This window comes from Rhinopithecus roxellana, chromosome 19 (genome assembly GCF_007565055.1).
Source record: "Rhinopithecus roxellana isolate Shanxi Qingling chromosome 19, ASM756505v1, whole genome shotgun sequence".
Lineage (NCBI taxonomy): Eukaryota > Metazoa > Chordata > Mammalia > Primates > Cercopithecidae > Rhinopithecus > Rhinopithecus roxellana.
In genome coordinates, this window is record NC_044567.1 from 64,664,747 (window position 1) to 64,680,646 (window position 15,900).

Sequence of the window (15,900 nt, forward strand, 5' to 3'; positions counted from 1 at the left end):
GTGGCTCACGCCTGTAATCCCAGGACTTTGGGAGGCCAAGGCGAGTGGATCATGAGTTCAGGAGATCGAGATCATCCTGGCTAACACGGTGAAACCCTGTCTCTACTAAAAATACAAAAAATTAGCCGGGTGTGATGGTGGGCGCCTGTAGTCCCAGCTACTCGGGAGGCTGAGGCAGGAGAATGGTGTGAACCCGGGAGGCGGAGCTTGCAGTGAGCCAAGATCGTGCCACTGCACTCCAGCCTGGGGGACAGAGCAAGATTCCGTCTCAAAAAAAAAAAAAAAAAAAAAAATTAGGAATATTTTCTTCATGAAAAGGTAACATTTTCAGAATATAACAAATTAATTAGTGACAAAAAATGATTTAAGGGTACCTTTCCAACTCACCCCAGGCCCCCAGGTCCTGCTCCTCAGAAGCAACTGTTGAGAATTTCTAGTGTATGCTTCCAGAAGTTCCTTGTGTACATGTATTCATATACGTTTGTAATCTTTATACACCACTCTGCATCCTTTGCAAATAACCTGCCTGATCTCTTTGAATATCAGCACATTTGCATCTGCCTCAGTTGTTTTATTGGTTGAATTATTCCACTGCCTCGATTAGACCCTGGTTTACCTTTTTTTTTTTTGAGACGGAGTCTTGCTCTGTCATCCAGGCCAGAGTGCAGTGCAGTGGCATGATCTCAGCTCACTGCAACCTCTGCCTCCCGGGTTCAAGTAATTCTCCTGCCTCAGCCTCCAGAGTAGCTGGGACTACAGGGATGTGCTACCACGCCCGGTGAATTTTTTTTTTTTTTTTTTTTTTTGTACTTTTAGTAGAGATGAGGTTTTGCCATGTTGACAGGCTAGTCTCAAACTCCTGACCTCAGACGATCGCCCACCTTAGCCTCCCAAAGTGCTGGGATTATAGACGTGAGCCACTGCGCCTGGCCTGGCCCTGGTTCATCCAACCAGCCCCATGCTGATGGGTGTTTTGGGGGCATTTTACAGTTTTCTACTCTTTATAGATGCTGCTGCAGTAAACACTCCCGCACAGGCGTCTTTGGACCCTGGTGTGGTTTGGATCTGTGTCCCCAACCAAATCTCATGCTGAGTTGTAAACCCCAGTGTTGGAGGTGGGTCCCAGTGGGAGGTGATTAGATAGTGGGGGTGGTTTCTCCTGGTTTAGCACCACCTCCCCACCCCCCCGCCCCCCATGCTGTCATTGCGATAGTGAGTTCTCATGAGATCTGGTTGTTTTAAAAGTGAGTAAACCGCCCCGCCCCCCTGACCTCATCTCTCTCTTGCTCCTGCTCTGGCCAGGAAGACGTGCCTGCTTGTCCTTCCCCTTCTGCCACTAGTGTAAGTTTCCTGACGCCCCCGCAGAAGGCAAGCGGATGCCAGCATTACGCTTCCTATATAGCCTGCAGAACTGTGAGCCAATTAAAACTCTATAAATTACCCAGTCTCGGATATTTCTTTACAGCAGTGAGAGAACGGACTAATACAAACTCATATCCAAATATGCCTAAAAGCCACAACAGATTTTATTAGTGCTCTGCAAGTCCTAACAAATGGAATAGAAAATAAGAAATAAAAATAAGAGATACACATATTAGAAAGGACAAGACAAATCTTATAATCTTATTACTTGTCATTATTTGCAGACAATAGAATCTTCTTTTTTTTTTTTTTTTGAGATGGAGTCTCACCCAAACTGGAGTGCAGTGGCATGATCTCTGCTCACTGAAACCTCCACCTCCTGGGTTCAAGCAATTCTCTGCCTCAGCTTCCTGAGTAGCTGGGATTACAGGCGCCGGTCCACCATGCCCAGCTAATTTTTGTGTTTTTAGTAGAGACAGGGTTTCACTTGTCCAGGTTAGTCTTGAACTCCTGACCTCATGACCCACCCGCCTCAGCTTCCCAAAATGCTGGGATTACAGGCGTGAGCCACTGCACCCAGCCGACAATAGAATCTTCTACATAGAATATACAGTAGACTCAACTGACAAATTATTAGAACTAGTAGGAGAATTTAGCAAGATGACTAGATAGAAGCTCAACATAAACAGAATCAATTTTTTTCACACACTCCAGTAATAACCAATCAGAAAATGTAATAGGAAAAAGAAAGGAGTGAAATTTCTGGGCCAAAATACCCTTTAAAGCAGTGGTTCTCAAACTTCAGGCTGTATCAGAATTACCTGGAGAGCTTGTTAGAATGCATATTCCTGGGCCCCACCTCTGGTTTCCAACCAGCAGGTCCTGATTGGTGCCTGGAAATCTGTATTTTTTTCAAGCCCTGAGTGAGGCTGATACTGCTGGTCTTTAAACCCTGCTTTGAGTAGCAAGGATCTAAAGATATTATTCCCGTTTCCACTGTGCCTATTCCCAAAAAGCCTTTGCTGTTTTCCCAGTTGGATGGGTGAAAAATCTTATTTTGTGGTTGTAATTTGCATTTCTTTAATTATGAATGAGGCTGAGGCTCTTCCCACATGTTTGGCCTTGGTCTTGATTTTCATGCCACCAGATGTTAAAGGGACAGCTATGGGTTGAGGTGAACTCACATCACCAGATGGCAGTGCCATCCCCCGTTGGGTTCTGCCCACCTCTCCAGCTATGAATTCCCATTTATAGTGAGAAGAGACCTTGAAGGCCTCGCAGGCCAGTCCCTGCCTCCAGGAAGGCTCTGTTCCATCCATCCAACTGGCAGCTGGGAGCCGGTACTCACAGCCCATGTAAGAGTATTTTCCAACGTTGAACTATCTTTTTGATGGAAAGAGCAAAGAATTTGAAACCAGAAAACCTAATATCTCAAGCCACGACGTCTTCACTGAAAATGCAAAGTGATGCCAGATGGGCAAGTAAGTTGAATTGCAGCAGTGCTAGCATCTCAAGCAAGGGCTTTATTACATATTTAAAGCAATGCGTTGACACTCAGGAAATAGCAAGATGGATCTGAGGAAGCTAGAGAGCCACCCTGTGTGAGGTGGGGGTTTTCATGCCATTTAAATTGTGCAATTTTAGCAATGCATCCTGGCATGTTTGTTAATAAAGACACAGAGCCAAGGCAACACATAGTGTTTTTGTTTCAGCCCATTGTCTATCTCCAGAGAAATGTTATTGGAATCATATTGCATTTTCAGGTCCGATGAAGCTGCAGTAATATAAGCATTTTATGCAAATGTGTTGTGGTGAAAAGAATGGCATGTCATGTGCCATAAATCTTAAGGTAACCGCAGCCCTTGTTACTCCTCAGTTTTAACACATCCTGATAGGAGGCAATTATTTCGGACCAACAAACTGCCTTTCATAGAAGTTTGTCTCTGCTTGAAGCCAGAGCCTGTTTACTGGTACAGATTTATGAGGTCTGATGACAGGACAGCCCACGTGGCCATGAGCATGGCCATGGAAGGAGATGAAGGCTTGTCCATTCACCATTCACATATGCATCCCTCCCTCCCTCCATCCCTTCATCCCTCCATCCATCACCCCATGCCTCCACCTCTCCACCCCTCTATCCCTCCATTCACCCATCTATCTGTCCATACATTATTCCATCCATGCATCCCTCTATGCTTCCTCCATCAATCCATCCATCCCTCTATTCCTCCATCCATCTCCCCATCCATCCACTCTCCATCCCTCTATTCCTCCATTCACCCATCTATCTGTCCATACATTCTTGCATTCATACAGCCCTCCATCCCTTCCTCCATCTATCCATCCATCCCTTCATCTGTCGCCCCATCCCTCCACCTCTCCATCCTTCTATCCCTCCATTCACCCATCTATCTGTCCATACGTTCTTCCATCCATGCATCTCTCCATCCCTTCCTCCATTTATCCATCCCATCAATCCATCCATCCGTCCGTCCATTCATCCATCCGTCCATCCATCCCTCCACCTCTCCATCCCTCCATACCTCTATCCATCCATCCATCCATCCATCCATCCGTCCGTCCATCCACACATTCTTCTCTCCCTCCATCTATCTATTCTTCCACCCATCCCTCCATCCACCCATCCCTTTGCCCTTCTGGGAGATAGAATCAAGTCATGGGAAAAAGGGCTCTGGCCTGAAGCTCTAGGTCCAGAGCAGCTGAGATAGTCTTAGCTCTGCCACTTACCACCTGGGTGATCTGGGGCAGAGGTCTTAACCTCTCTCAGTTTCAGTTTCCTCATCAGCAATTGTCAGAATCAAAATGGAGTCCACTCTGACAAATAAATCTGGAGAAGACCATGAAGAGAGGGTTATTATGCATAAATGCCTGATAACAAAAACTGTCTAAAAGACCCTGCAAAAAACACAACCTTGTACAAAGGTCATTACAACCTTACACAACAGATACATTCTGCAGGACACCTGCTCAGAAACTGCCTGTCCACCCTGGCATCACCCTTGTTATTGGTCCTTGTAGCCAAGGATAATCTTTACAGAACAACTATGTAATCCTCCTTATTTTATTTTATTTTATTTTATTTTCCCTTTAATACTATTTGTCTTCCTTTACCTCCCTCACATGCATATTGTTTACTACAGCACGCGTCTTCCCATTGCGATGCCCTATTCATGAATAAGTATCTTTTTCTTCTAGAGAGCTGCTTGCTGTTTGTTATTTAGGTTGATGGCATAATAGAGATGACAATAGCTGTTGGGGGGATCAAGTGGGGCAATGCATGTCAAATGCCGAGCACAGTGCTTAGCATTCTTCATTCTCTGCACACTTACCCATTATAACGTTTGTTAAGCAATTTAACAACAACAAAGCCACTCGGTGCCCACTCCTTAGAAGGCCCAGATGAAAAGAACTGACTGAGAGTAGGGGCAGGAGTGGGACATGCTGGGGGTGTGGGGATGCCCTGCAGATTGGAAAGGGCTCTGCAGGCTCTCAGAATGTTGTCTGTCTCTGTGCTGTGTCTGTGGCCTTCTCTGTACATTGCCCACAAAGAGTTTGCAGGGATTTTTCAAGGGTCAAGTAACTCTCCAGGTCACCTCTGTTCTACCCCACCAGCATCCTTCATTTGGAGATGTGAGACACCTTCCTGGACTGTGGAAAAAGAGAAACCACCACTCCAAGGCGGTCTCCCGGTTTGACCTGGGGCCAGGGACTTAACCTCTCTCAGTTTCAGTATATTTTGTTTGTTTGTTTTGAGATGGAGCCTCTCTCTGTTGCCCAGGCTGGAGATTGTGCAATGGCACAATCTCAGCTCACTGCAACCTCCGCCTTCCTGGTTCAAGCCATTCTCCTGCCTCAGCCTCAGCCTCCCTAGTAGCTGAGATGACAGGCATGTGCCACCATGCCTGCTAATCTTTGTATTTTTAGTAGAAATAGGTTTCCCCATGTTGGCCAGTCTGGTCTCATACACCTGACCTCAAGTGATCCACCCAGCTGGGTCTCCCAAAGTGTTGGGATTACAGGCATGAGCCACCACGCCTGGACCTCAGTTTCAGTTTCCTTAGCAGCATCGTGATGCTGCTGCACTTGCCTTGCTGCTCCCCAATGCCCCTCCCACCCCTGCCTGAGCTCACCCTGGCCCTGGGACCAAAGGGGCTTCCCTTGGCATTTTTCACCCCACTTGGAGGTATTTATTGGCTGCTTCATATGTGAAGGCAGCAGGGGTGATTCAGAGGCAGACAAGAGCAACTCCTTCCTGCCAGGAGCCAGCAGTCCCATGGGAATGGAGAGGTGGCCCAGGTGACTGTGACCTCTCAGGTGTTCAGGGGAGTGGAGTCTTGAAGGAAAGATTGGTTTTGCTTTCTCCACCCATGACGAAGCAGAGACGCCTGGCATTCCAGGGGCAAGGTCCCGCCCTGACCTTGTTCCATGTCCCCCTCTGGCTCCACCACCAAAATTGAGGACCATGGATATTTCATATAAATGGGATCAGGCCGTATGTGGCATTTATGTCTGGGCTTCTTTCCCTGTGCATGTTTTCAAGGTCCACTGGCATCATTGCATGTGGCCACCGTGTGGATTCATCATACTGGGTTTAACCATTCATCAGTTGGGTTCCTTCAACCTTTTGGCTATTTTGAATAGTTGTCACCATTTCTTAAAATGTGACTGATGCTTTGTTGTCTGACTTCTCTGCTGGACCGAAGGCTTCAGGGGGCCAGGGGTGGGAGGGGTTGGTTTTATTGCTGTTATGTCCCTCGGGGTCACAGATTGTAACAGGGAGCCCCCAGGGGATGCAAGTGGGCCAGGTGAGAGGAGACACCCCCATGTCATTGCAGAATGATCCAACTCCTGCCCAGCACACCCCCTGCCCATCCTCCCGCAGCCCCTTGCTAAGGAAATAACAGCCTCCCTGCTCCCCTCCCCCAGCCTTCCCCTCTGCTCCCTGCTCCCTTGGGTTCCTGGAATAAAGTCAAAGGAGACAGGAACAGAGCAGAGATCCACCTGCTCACCTCTCCAATCAACTCGTGGGCTTTTGCTATGAATGCAGCCCTGGAAGGGCGTAGATCAACTCCCCTCCCCCTTCCACCCACCCAGCCACCCATGCTTCCATCCAACCAATCCCAAGAACAATGATGAGCAAGTGCTTCCCATTTTGCAGACAAGGAGACTGAGATTCAGAGTGGAGAAGGGAACGCCAAGCCTACTCAGCCCATTTTACAGACAAAGAGGCTGATGCTCAGAGTGGAGAAGTGAGTGCCCAGCCCACTCAGCTCCCCAGGGCCAGAGCAACCAGAATGGGTGCCAAAAAAAAAAAAAAAAAAAAAAAAAAGAATGAATAAGACCTACTATTTGGTAGCACAATAGGGTGACTATAGCCAATAATGACTTAATTGTACATTTTGCAATAACTTAAAGAGTGTCTTTGGATTGTTTGTCACTCAAAGGATAAATGCTTGAGGGGATGGGTACCCTACTCTCCATGGTGTGTGTATTTCATATTGCAGCCTGTATCAAAACATCTCATGTGCCTCACAAATATATACACCAACCACATACCCAGAAAAAATAAAAATAAAAATAAGGCCAGGCATGGTGGCTCACGCCTGTAATCCCAGCACTTTGGGAGGCAGAGGCAGGTGGATCATTTGAGGTCAGGAGTTCGAGACCATCCTGGCCAACATAGCAAAACCTCTTCTCTACTAAAACTACAAAAAATTAGCTGGGTGTTGTTGCATGCACCTGTAGTCCCAGCTACTTGGGAGACTGAGGCACAAGAATCTCTGGAACCCAGGAAGCAGAGGCTGCAGTGAGCTGAGATCATGCCACTGCCCTCCAGCCTGGGCGACAGAGTGAGACTCTGTCTCAAAAAAATTAAAAAGAAAAGAAAAGAAGCCCTCCAAAAACTCTGAGCTCCATGTACTACGACATGTCCTCCCTGGAATGAAGAGGCAAGATTTTCCCTTTCCAAGCCCTGAAATAGCTGCATTGACCACTCCCATTCCAGGGAGCAGGGTCTGAGACATCTGGGTAGCTGTCTGCCAGACAGACCCTGTAAAATGGGACAGCCCACCCTGCTCCTGCCACGTCAGGCCACTGGGATGGGAAGCTCTCAACAGCCCCTGCCCCACAAGGCTGCAGCTCCAGAAGGGACGAAGCCTCTTTCCTTGCACTAAGTTGCAGGGCAATGTGCTGTCCGCCTCGTGGGCACACGGACCATATGTAAATTACCCTGCCAGGGTGATTCACTGTTGGTCCAGGCTAATTGTCAGTATTAAATCTTGCTCAGTCACAGTTTTAAAGCTTAATTTAAATTCTCTATCTTTAAGAAATCCATACTCCCTCCCACCACGGGAGAAAAAATAGATTTAATGGGTTTAGTCCATTTCCGTTTGTAGCAACCCAAGTTATAATTAAGCGTGTGCAAAGTGGATGTTTCGGTGGGCGATGAGCCTGCAGACCGGCTCCTCTCCTTCCCGGCAGGGCCGGTGCTGGTGGGGAGTGCCCCTTGTCTTTGTTGCCCTAGATAAATTCTGAATTAGGAGTTATTGCTCAGACACCTCTGAGCCTCCGTGGCAGCCCCTCCCAATCATGGCGTTAATCTTGTCAGTGTGCTCAAAGGTGGAGAAAGAATTCATCCTCAAAGGTGGAAGGCACAAGAGAGTGGCCGGGAAAACCCTCTGCCCAGCAGCCAAGAGCTCGGGGGAGCACGGGATGGAGGCGGGTGGGGGGGCTTCCCCTCATGCCTTCCTGAGACCACTGCCCCGCCAGGTGCCCCCTCACCCTGAAGGCTGATGCTGCCACTGCAGCTTCTCAGGAAGGAGGACCCTCCTTCCTCTCCTCTTTCTTTCTGTTCCCAGATACCCCCTTAGAAGCAAGTTGGAGCCAGGAAAATGCAGACAACTAAGGCATAGAAGTAGAGGATGCAAACTGAACAAAGCTACTGAAAGTCCCCACACTCATCCCCCTTAATGTCCTAGGGGGAACTGAGACCCAGAGAGAGACGTGACTGACCTGAAGGCACACAGCTGGCCTGGGTTGCAGCTGAATCCCAGCGGACTTGGCACCCGTTGTCTTGCTACACATTCATGACCAGGGTGAGGTGCAATTCCTTGTTCAAGGGACACGCTTGGAAGATGAATCTTCATCACCCTTCCTAATTCTATGCATCATCAACACCAGAGCGTGTATGTTTACACCCATTGTCCCTCACTGGGCTTGCACCTGTGCAGAGGGTAGCCTGGGGGAGCAGAGATGGCAGGGAGGGCAGCTGGAAGTCCAGGTCAGAGAGAGGAGAGTGTGACCAGGGTGGCAGCAGGAGGCGTGGAAAAGGCGGATGCATGGCGAGGGATGAACAGCTTGGGAACCAGGACTGGGGTCGCCCAGACTCGAACACTGGGGAGGGCAAGGGAAGAGTCAGTGACAACTCCAGGGTCTGAATCTGAGAGGTGAGGAAGCAGGTGGTAGCAGTGACTGCCTGGGAGTCTGAGGAGGGGGCGGGTTAAGTGGGGAAGGTGAGCGTGACACCAGGTGTGCTGGCTGCAGGGTACAGCAGGTGTGCAGACTTCTCCCGAGGGCCCCTAGGCTCCTGAAAGGTGGGGCCCTGCACACCAGCTCCATCTCATTGTCCCTACCCCTGTCATAGCGGCCGGCAAGGGCCCAACACTTAGCAACTGTCAAAGAATTGGCAGACGTGTCCAGCGGGAGCTGAGGCAGGAACAGGGACAGGGACAGGGACAGGGACATCAGGCTCGTGTGTTGAAGGCGCAGGCCTCCCACACCACTGCCCTCGGTGTTGTGTAACTTGAAAATCCACGTGTAACTTTTGACTCCCCCAAAACTTAACTACTAATAGCCTGCTGTTGACCAGAAGCCTTGCCGAGAACATAGTCAATGGCACATATTTTGTATGTCATTATGTGTGTTTTATTTCTTAAGTTATATGTTACTGCGTTCTTACAATAAAGTAAGCTGGAGAAAAGAAAATGTTATTAAGAAGATGATAAGGGAGAGAAAACATATTTACTCATTAGATGGAATCGGATCATCATAAAGGTCTTCACCCTCCTTGTCTTCACGCTGAGGAGGCTGAAGAGGACAAGGAGGGGTAGGTCTTGCTGTCTCGCGGGTGGCAGAGATGGAAGGAAATCCGTGCATAAGTCATAAGTGGACCATGCAGTCCAAACCCAGGTTGTTCAAGGGTCACCTTGAGTTGAGGAAGGTGCCGTCTTTCTCCCAAGACCCAGGCTTTTCTTTGCAGAGAGCCTCCTGATTCAGCCCTCTGGAGAGGAGGGAAGCGAGGCCAAGCTCAGTCATGTGTCATGGATGTGTTGTTTGGGCCCCAGGGCATGAGTCACCTGCCCTAGTTTTTTTTTTTAAGGGCCTGCTGTTGGGTGGATTCACATTTTCAGTATCAGCCTGGGAGATCCTGAGTGCAGGAGATCCTGAGTGGTTCAGCCCCTGTTCTGTTGTGTGCAATCTGTGTACACGTGCACCCACCTCCCCACCTTCAAGGTGTTTGCCCTTCCAACACCCGACGCGCAACAGGGACGCAATTTAAGACACACACAATTATTTCTGCAGGTCCCTCGAGCTCAAAGTCACCTGAATGTGAGCTGGAGTGAATGTACCCAAGCGGTCCTGGCAACACAGACCGCCCTGCTGGAAGCCAGTGTGGCTGGGAATTTCACTCCCCCACTGACGGCAGAGCCTGGGAGCGCTCATGCATGTTTTTCTCGGTAGGACAAAGAATGCCATTTGGTCCTGTAATGGCTGCCCTGTCGTGGTGGGAAGTTAGAAAACGAACTTGGCAACCACATCCACCTTGACTTCCCAACCCTGTGAGAGCTTCACACCAGGACCAGGAGAACAGTTCTTGGGACCTTTCTCTTTCCACCTGTTTCATCTTTCCACCTTTCCACCTTCCTCTTTCCACCTGCTTCATCTCGCACTGCTGCCCCTGTTTCTGTGGTCTGCAGCGGTCTGCAGGTTTGAACCCCTGACCTGCCAGAAGCCCACCCCAGAGCTGAGACCAACTTGCTCTGCTGCCAGTCCCGCCCCCACACCCAGCCCAGGGTCACACGGATGGGGATGTAGATGGTGCTGACTGGTCACGAATGACCTCCAGAGCAGGGACAGAGGAGGGTTTTGCAGTGGGGCGGCCCCAAGGTGCCAGCGCAGGGATAAGTGGCTGCCCAGCCATTAAGTAGATGTATTATTGTCCTCAAAGTCTGCGCAGGATCCTGGGCCAACTGGGGCAGCTCTCAGGCTGGACTTTACCAGATCAGAGAGCAAGGCCCCCAGGCTGCTCCCACATGGAATGCACGCTAAGACATCCTCCCTCATCTGCTCTCTAGCCTTTCACAGAAAAACAAAAAATCAAACCTGTTCTCGTCTCTATCAAAGCTCATGTTGAAGATGACATAGTTTCTCATTTCCTCGACTCTCTCTGAAAATATGTGAAATTAGGGGCAATGAAGAGAAGAAATTGAAATAACAAGTGAGGCTGGAGAATAACCAACCTCAGAAACAGAGGTGCCTGGAGAAGGTGGAGGGCGGGTTGTGGGAGGAGGAGGAGAGGAAACTCAGGGCTGGGGATTTTGGATGAGGCAGGTGCTGGCTCTGGGGAGGGAGAGAAGCCTGCGGTGGAGACAGCATCCTCGTCTGCCCCCTGGGAAAGGAGGGAAGGACCTTGGCCAATGGGGATCTAGGAGCATGAAGAGCAGGAGAAAGCAGGGGTGTGCCTGATATGGTTTGGCTCTGTGTCCCCACTCAAATCTCATCTTGAATTTTAATCTCCACATGTCAGGGGAGGGACCTGGAGGGAGGTCATTGGATCATGGGGGTGGATTTCCTTCATACTGTTCTCGTGAAAGTGAGGGAGTTCTCACGAGATCTGATGGTTTAAAGTAGGGTACTTCCCGCCTCACTCTCACTCTCTCCCGCTGTCATGTAAGACATACTTTGCTCCCCCTTTGCCTCCACCATGACTGTAAGCTTCCTGAGGTCTCCCCATCCATGCAGAACTGTGAGTCCATTAAACCTGTTTTCTTTATAAGCTACCCTGTTTCAGGTAGTTCTTTCTAGCAGTGTGAGAACAGACTCATACAGTGCCACCATCCCATCCAGCACCCTCTTTCTTCCCTGGCTCTTGTAGCTCCCCTGCGGGTGCTCCCCAACCACCTTCTTCCCAGAGGAGTCCTCCAGGGAGGGGTGAATTCTGCATAGCCTGGACACCCTACCGTTCTCCCAGCCCGTGCAGAAGCTTGGGAACACCACAACTGGCCACTCCTCCCCCACCCCTCAGGCAGTCTCTGCTTTGGGCTCCCACCTGCTGGCTGGGGCTTTCTGTGAGGCTCTTCCTCCCAGGCCTCCTTCCCTCCGGACTCCCTGCATAGGTTGGTCCTGCATCATGGAAGGAAACTCTCCCAGCTCTCTTTCCTTTCTCCTTCACAGACATTTCCCTGCAACAAGTCTTGTGGACATCCAATTCATTCCTGGCACCTGCTTTTCAGAGGATCAGAAGACCCAAACCCACATCCCCTCGTGGCTCAGAGCAAGCGGCTCCTGTGGCCCTCCCTGCCCTGACTCCCTTCCACCCCCAGCAAAGGGCCTTGCTCTCATCAAGCAGCCCAGCCTGCAGCCCACCTGAGAGCAGCTTAGCCCCTATCAGGCTTCGAGGGACCCTGCCAGGGTGGGATGAGACAGGTGGAGCAGGTGGGCATTTAAGGCAGGGACAGATATGATCCCTGCCTCCTACTGTGGCTTCAGCAGGTCACAGGTGCACACATAGGGAGGAAAAGCCCTTTTCTGCACCTGAAGGTGCCTCTCGGGTCCTGGGCTGCCAGCTCCATCTTCTGTGCACCAGGAATGAGGAGTGCCGACCATGCCGGGCCCCAGGAGGTGGCTGCCTGGCCACCATCACCCTCTCACTGGGGAACCCAGGGGAGAGAAGACTGCAACTGCTCTGGAAGCTTCCAGCCTTTCTCTGGCAACGAATCTGGGGTGTGGGGGCCCCCAAGGCCTGGACCTGGACCGTTTCATGCCAGGAATCTTAACATTCACCATCTGGGTGGGTTCTGCTTCCTGGTCTTGTGTGTGGATGGATCTTGTCAGCCTCCCGGAGGAAGGGAAGAAGATGCTCCACTTTCCCAGGGATGCTGGGACACAGATCCACAAACCGGGCAGCTTGAAGTGACAGACATTATTCCTCTCCCATTATTCCTCTCCCAGTTCTAGAAGCCAGAAGGGGGAAATCAAGGTTGTCCGCAGGGCTGGTTCCCACTGAGGCTCCGAGGGAGAACCTGTGGCAGGCCCCTCTCCTGGATCTGGGACTCCCAGCGATCCCTGGCGCCCCTCGCATGGCTCCAATCTCTGCTGCTGCTTCACCTGGATTTGCCCGTGTGTCTCTGGGTCTTCATTCCTGTTTCTTGCCAGGACCCTCTCATTGGATTTAGGACCCACCCTAATCCAGGATGACCTCATCTCCATCCTTACCTTAATCACATCTGCAAAGACCCTATTTCCAACAAGGCTGCATTCTCAAGTTCCAGGAGGACTTGCATTCACAGGTTCGCGATTCAGCCCAGTACAGGATGACCGGGAGTAGAGCCAGGATCCCAGAAGTCCCTGGGGGCTGATGGGGCCCAGCAGGGAAGCAGGGACGGGCAGGGTCTTCAGGGCACAGAGGAGGGGTGCTGCGCCCCCGCCCCCTTCCTGGGCTCCCCTGGTGCAGTCCCTTCTGGGGCCTTCCACCCTCTCCATTTACCTACTCGCCCCTGCTGATGTGGGGGCGCATGATGGCACTTTTTGATTTAACCAAGTTATTATGAGTAAGTGATTCGGGAGCTCGTCTTCAGGCAGGTGATCAGGGATGAGCAGGCAGCTGAGAACAAAAGAGATGCCGCCACCGTGGGAGACGCCTGGGTTGGCGGAGCGGTGGGGGGAGGGGCGGGGAGGGGAGGATTGCGGGGGTTCTTCTGCCGGAGTCAGGCAGGGGGAGGCGCCGCCTTTCCCTTCCCTTCCCTTCCCTTCCCCGGGAAACAGCGGCGGCGATTTAATATGCAAAGGTGGAAAGGCTGGCACTGGGCGCATCGCCCCGCATGCCATATTTCAAACAAAGAATACACAACAAAGGGCCGGCCGGCGCGGGGATTTGTCAGAATTCGGCGGTGGGAGAGATTTATCTAAGCTGAGTGGAGGGGCCTGTGACCTTGGGTTTGAGAGCTTTAAAAGGAACAGGCGGCTGTTGAAGACGAACAAAGAGATGCTTGTGATTATCATTATTTAATATAATGGCCTTAAACTGTTAGGAGGGGGAATTAGGTGGCACAAGAGAATTGTTTTTTTATTCCAGGAGATGTAAGAAAGATGTAATGGACAGGAAAAAGTAGGGGGGCGGCGGAGGGAGGGAGAGGCTGGAGAGATTTCTCAGATGAAGCGGGAGAGTGAGTGAGCCTGGAGAAGCCGCAGGCGGTAAACAAGAAACGCTCCCCTCCCCTCTCCCTTCTCCTCCTTCTTCCCCTCTTCTCTCCTCCCCTGCAGTCCCCTCCCTTCCTGGTTCCCTTCCAGGTTCAGCCTGAGCCCCAAAGACAGGACAGTAGCTGGGAAGGAGGTGACCACCCTTACACCACGAAGGGGCTGGGCAGAAAGGAACCGAGAAAGGAGGACGGGGCCTGGAGGACTGTGGAAGCCGGGATCAGGATGCGGCAGGGCTGGCAGCTTCCCCAGGCTGGGGGGCCAGGGCTGCCAGGAGACCTGGGCATCCTATTCAGACAAGCCTGGCATGGGGGAGCGGTGTGGGCTGCCCCAGGGCAGTGAGGGTCTGGGAAATGGAGGCTGGTAAGGTTCTTTCACTGGGGTCCCCAAGAAGTTGGTTTGTGAGCCCTCCTGCCAGGGTTGGGTCCTGAAAGTGCCAATGCTCTGAGCTGCTGCACACAGGGGACAGTGGGGGCGGGAGGAGGTGGCTGGCCTGGCCGCTTTGCTGCAGGGTCGACCTAGGACCTCTCCCACCTGGGTTGAGGTTTGTCCAGGTGCCTGCCGCTTCCCAGAGCCTGAGCAGAGATACAGCTGAAGCCCAGGAGCCTCCTCTCTTTCTTGGGGTCTGGCTTTCTCTTTTCATTTGCAATTTTGTAATCTTTTTCTTAAAAAGCCCCCTCCCAAATCTGCTGAGTGTCAGCTCCCACTAAGGCAAGACCAACTAGGTGGTCTTCACAACCCGTCTTGGGGAGCAACTGCAGTTCTCTCTGGAAAGTGTGGAAGCCAGGTTTCCAGGCAGCTGGGGGAGGAGGGCCCTCGGTAGAGCTTCAGAGCCCGGCAGGAGTGCGAGGGGGGGTGGGCAACAGGAGCCGGCTTTGTCCTGACAGCAGGGATGCCAGGCGGACACCCACGTGGCCCAGGAGGGCCCCATACTTTCTGCCCTCGGGTGGTGTGTTCCCCCAGAAAGGGGAGCGGCTCCAGCCACAGGTGGACTCACGTCTGAGATCTGATAAACTAGAAGAGGAGGAGAAAACAGTTAGGAGTCAAACTGGAGAGGATGAAGCCGCGCAGAAAGGAGAGGATGTGAGCTCCTGGAGCGCGGTGCCCAGAAGCCTTACTCTCTGGCTGATCTCAGGAGGCAGCAGAGGCTCAGAGGCCCAGGGTTAGGGGCAGGAGGGGACCGTGTGGACACAGCCCAGGTGCCATCTGTGGGGCATTCATGGGCTGAAAGCTCCAGGAGACCCAGACACAGGCAGCATGGGTGTGTGGGGCGACACGGATCACCCTGTGTGAGGGACACCCCGTCCTTTTGGTGAGTGACAGTCTTGGCCAGAGTTAGGGCACCTGGGCCAGCTTTGCCACCCACTTGAGGCTTGGCCCTGGGCCTCAGTCTCACCTTCTGTAAATTGGGGGCAAGGAGAGGACCCACCGTGGGCTGACTGAGGGTGGGAGGAGGTGTGTGTGTGAGAGACAGGGCCCTGGAGGATACAGAGGGGTCTTCTCACCCCATCCTGTCACTGCCTCCATCACCCCCTCTATCACAAAAGCACCCCCCTCTATCAACCTGGAAGGAAGCCTGGCTGGGGGAGTCGGGGGGAGGGGTCTTTAACCACAGGGGATGCCTGCCTTTGCTTTTTCCTCCATCACTGATAACCTCTCCAAGGCTCAGGTTCAAAGCCATCAAGTACTGGCTGGGAGATGTCTGGGTTGTTGAGGACCTGTTCAACTGTCAAAATGTTTTCAGTTGGCAAAACTGATGGTTCAGCTAGAAATAAGCACTCACATCTCTCTGATCCCATCTCTATGTCCCTCTCCTCTTCTGTGTGCCCAGGGCATGGTCCTAAGGCTGCCAGCCAGGCTGTGACCTCAGTAGTATTTGGTATTTTTAACTGTTCTCTTGGCGTTGCCCTGGTCCCTGGCACAGGCGTTCCCTCCAAATGCGGACTGCTCCCTGGACAGGCCATGAAACCTCCTGCTTCTGGAGCATGGAACATTGAGCATGTTTGCAACTCTCTCCTCCTCCTGGAAAATCCTTCTTCCCAT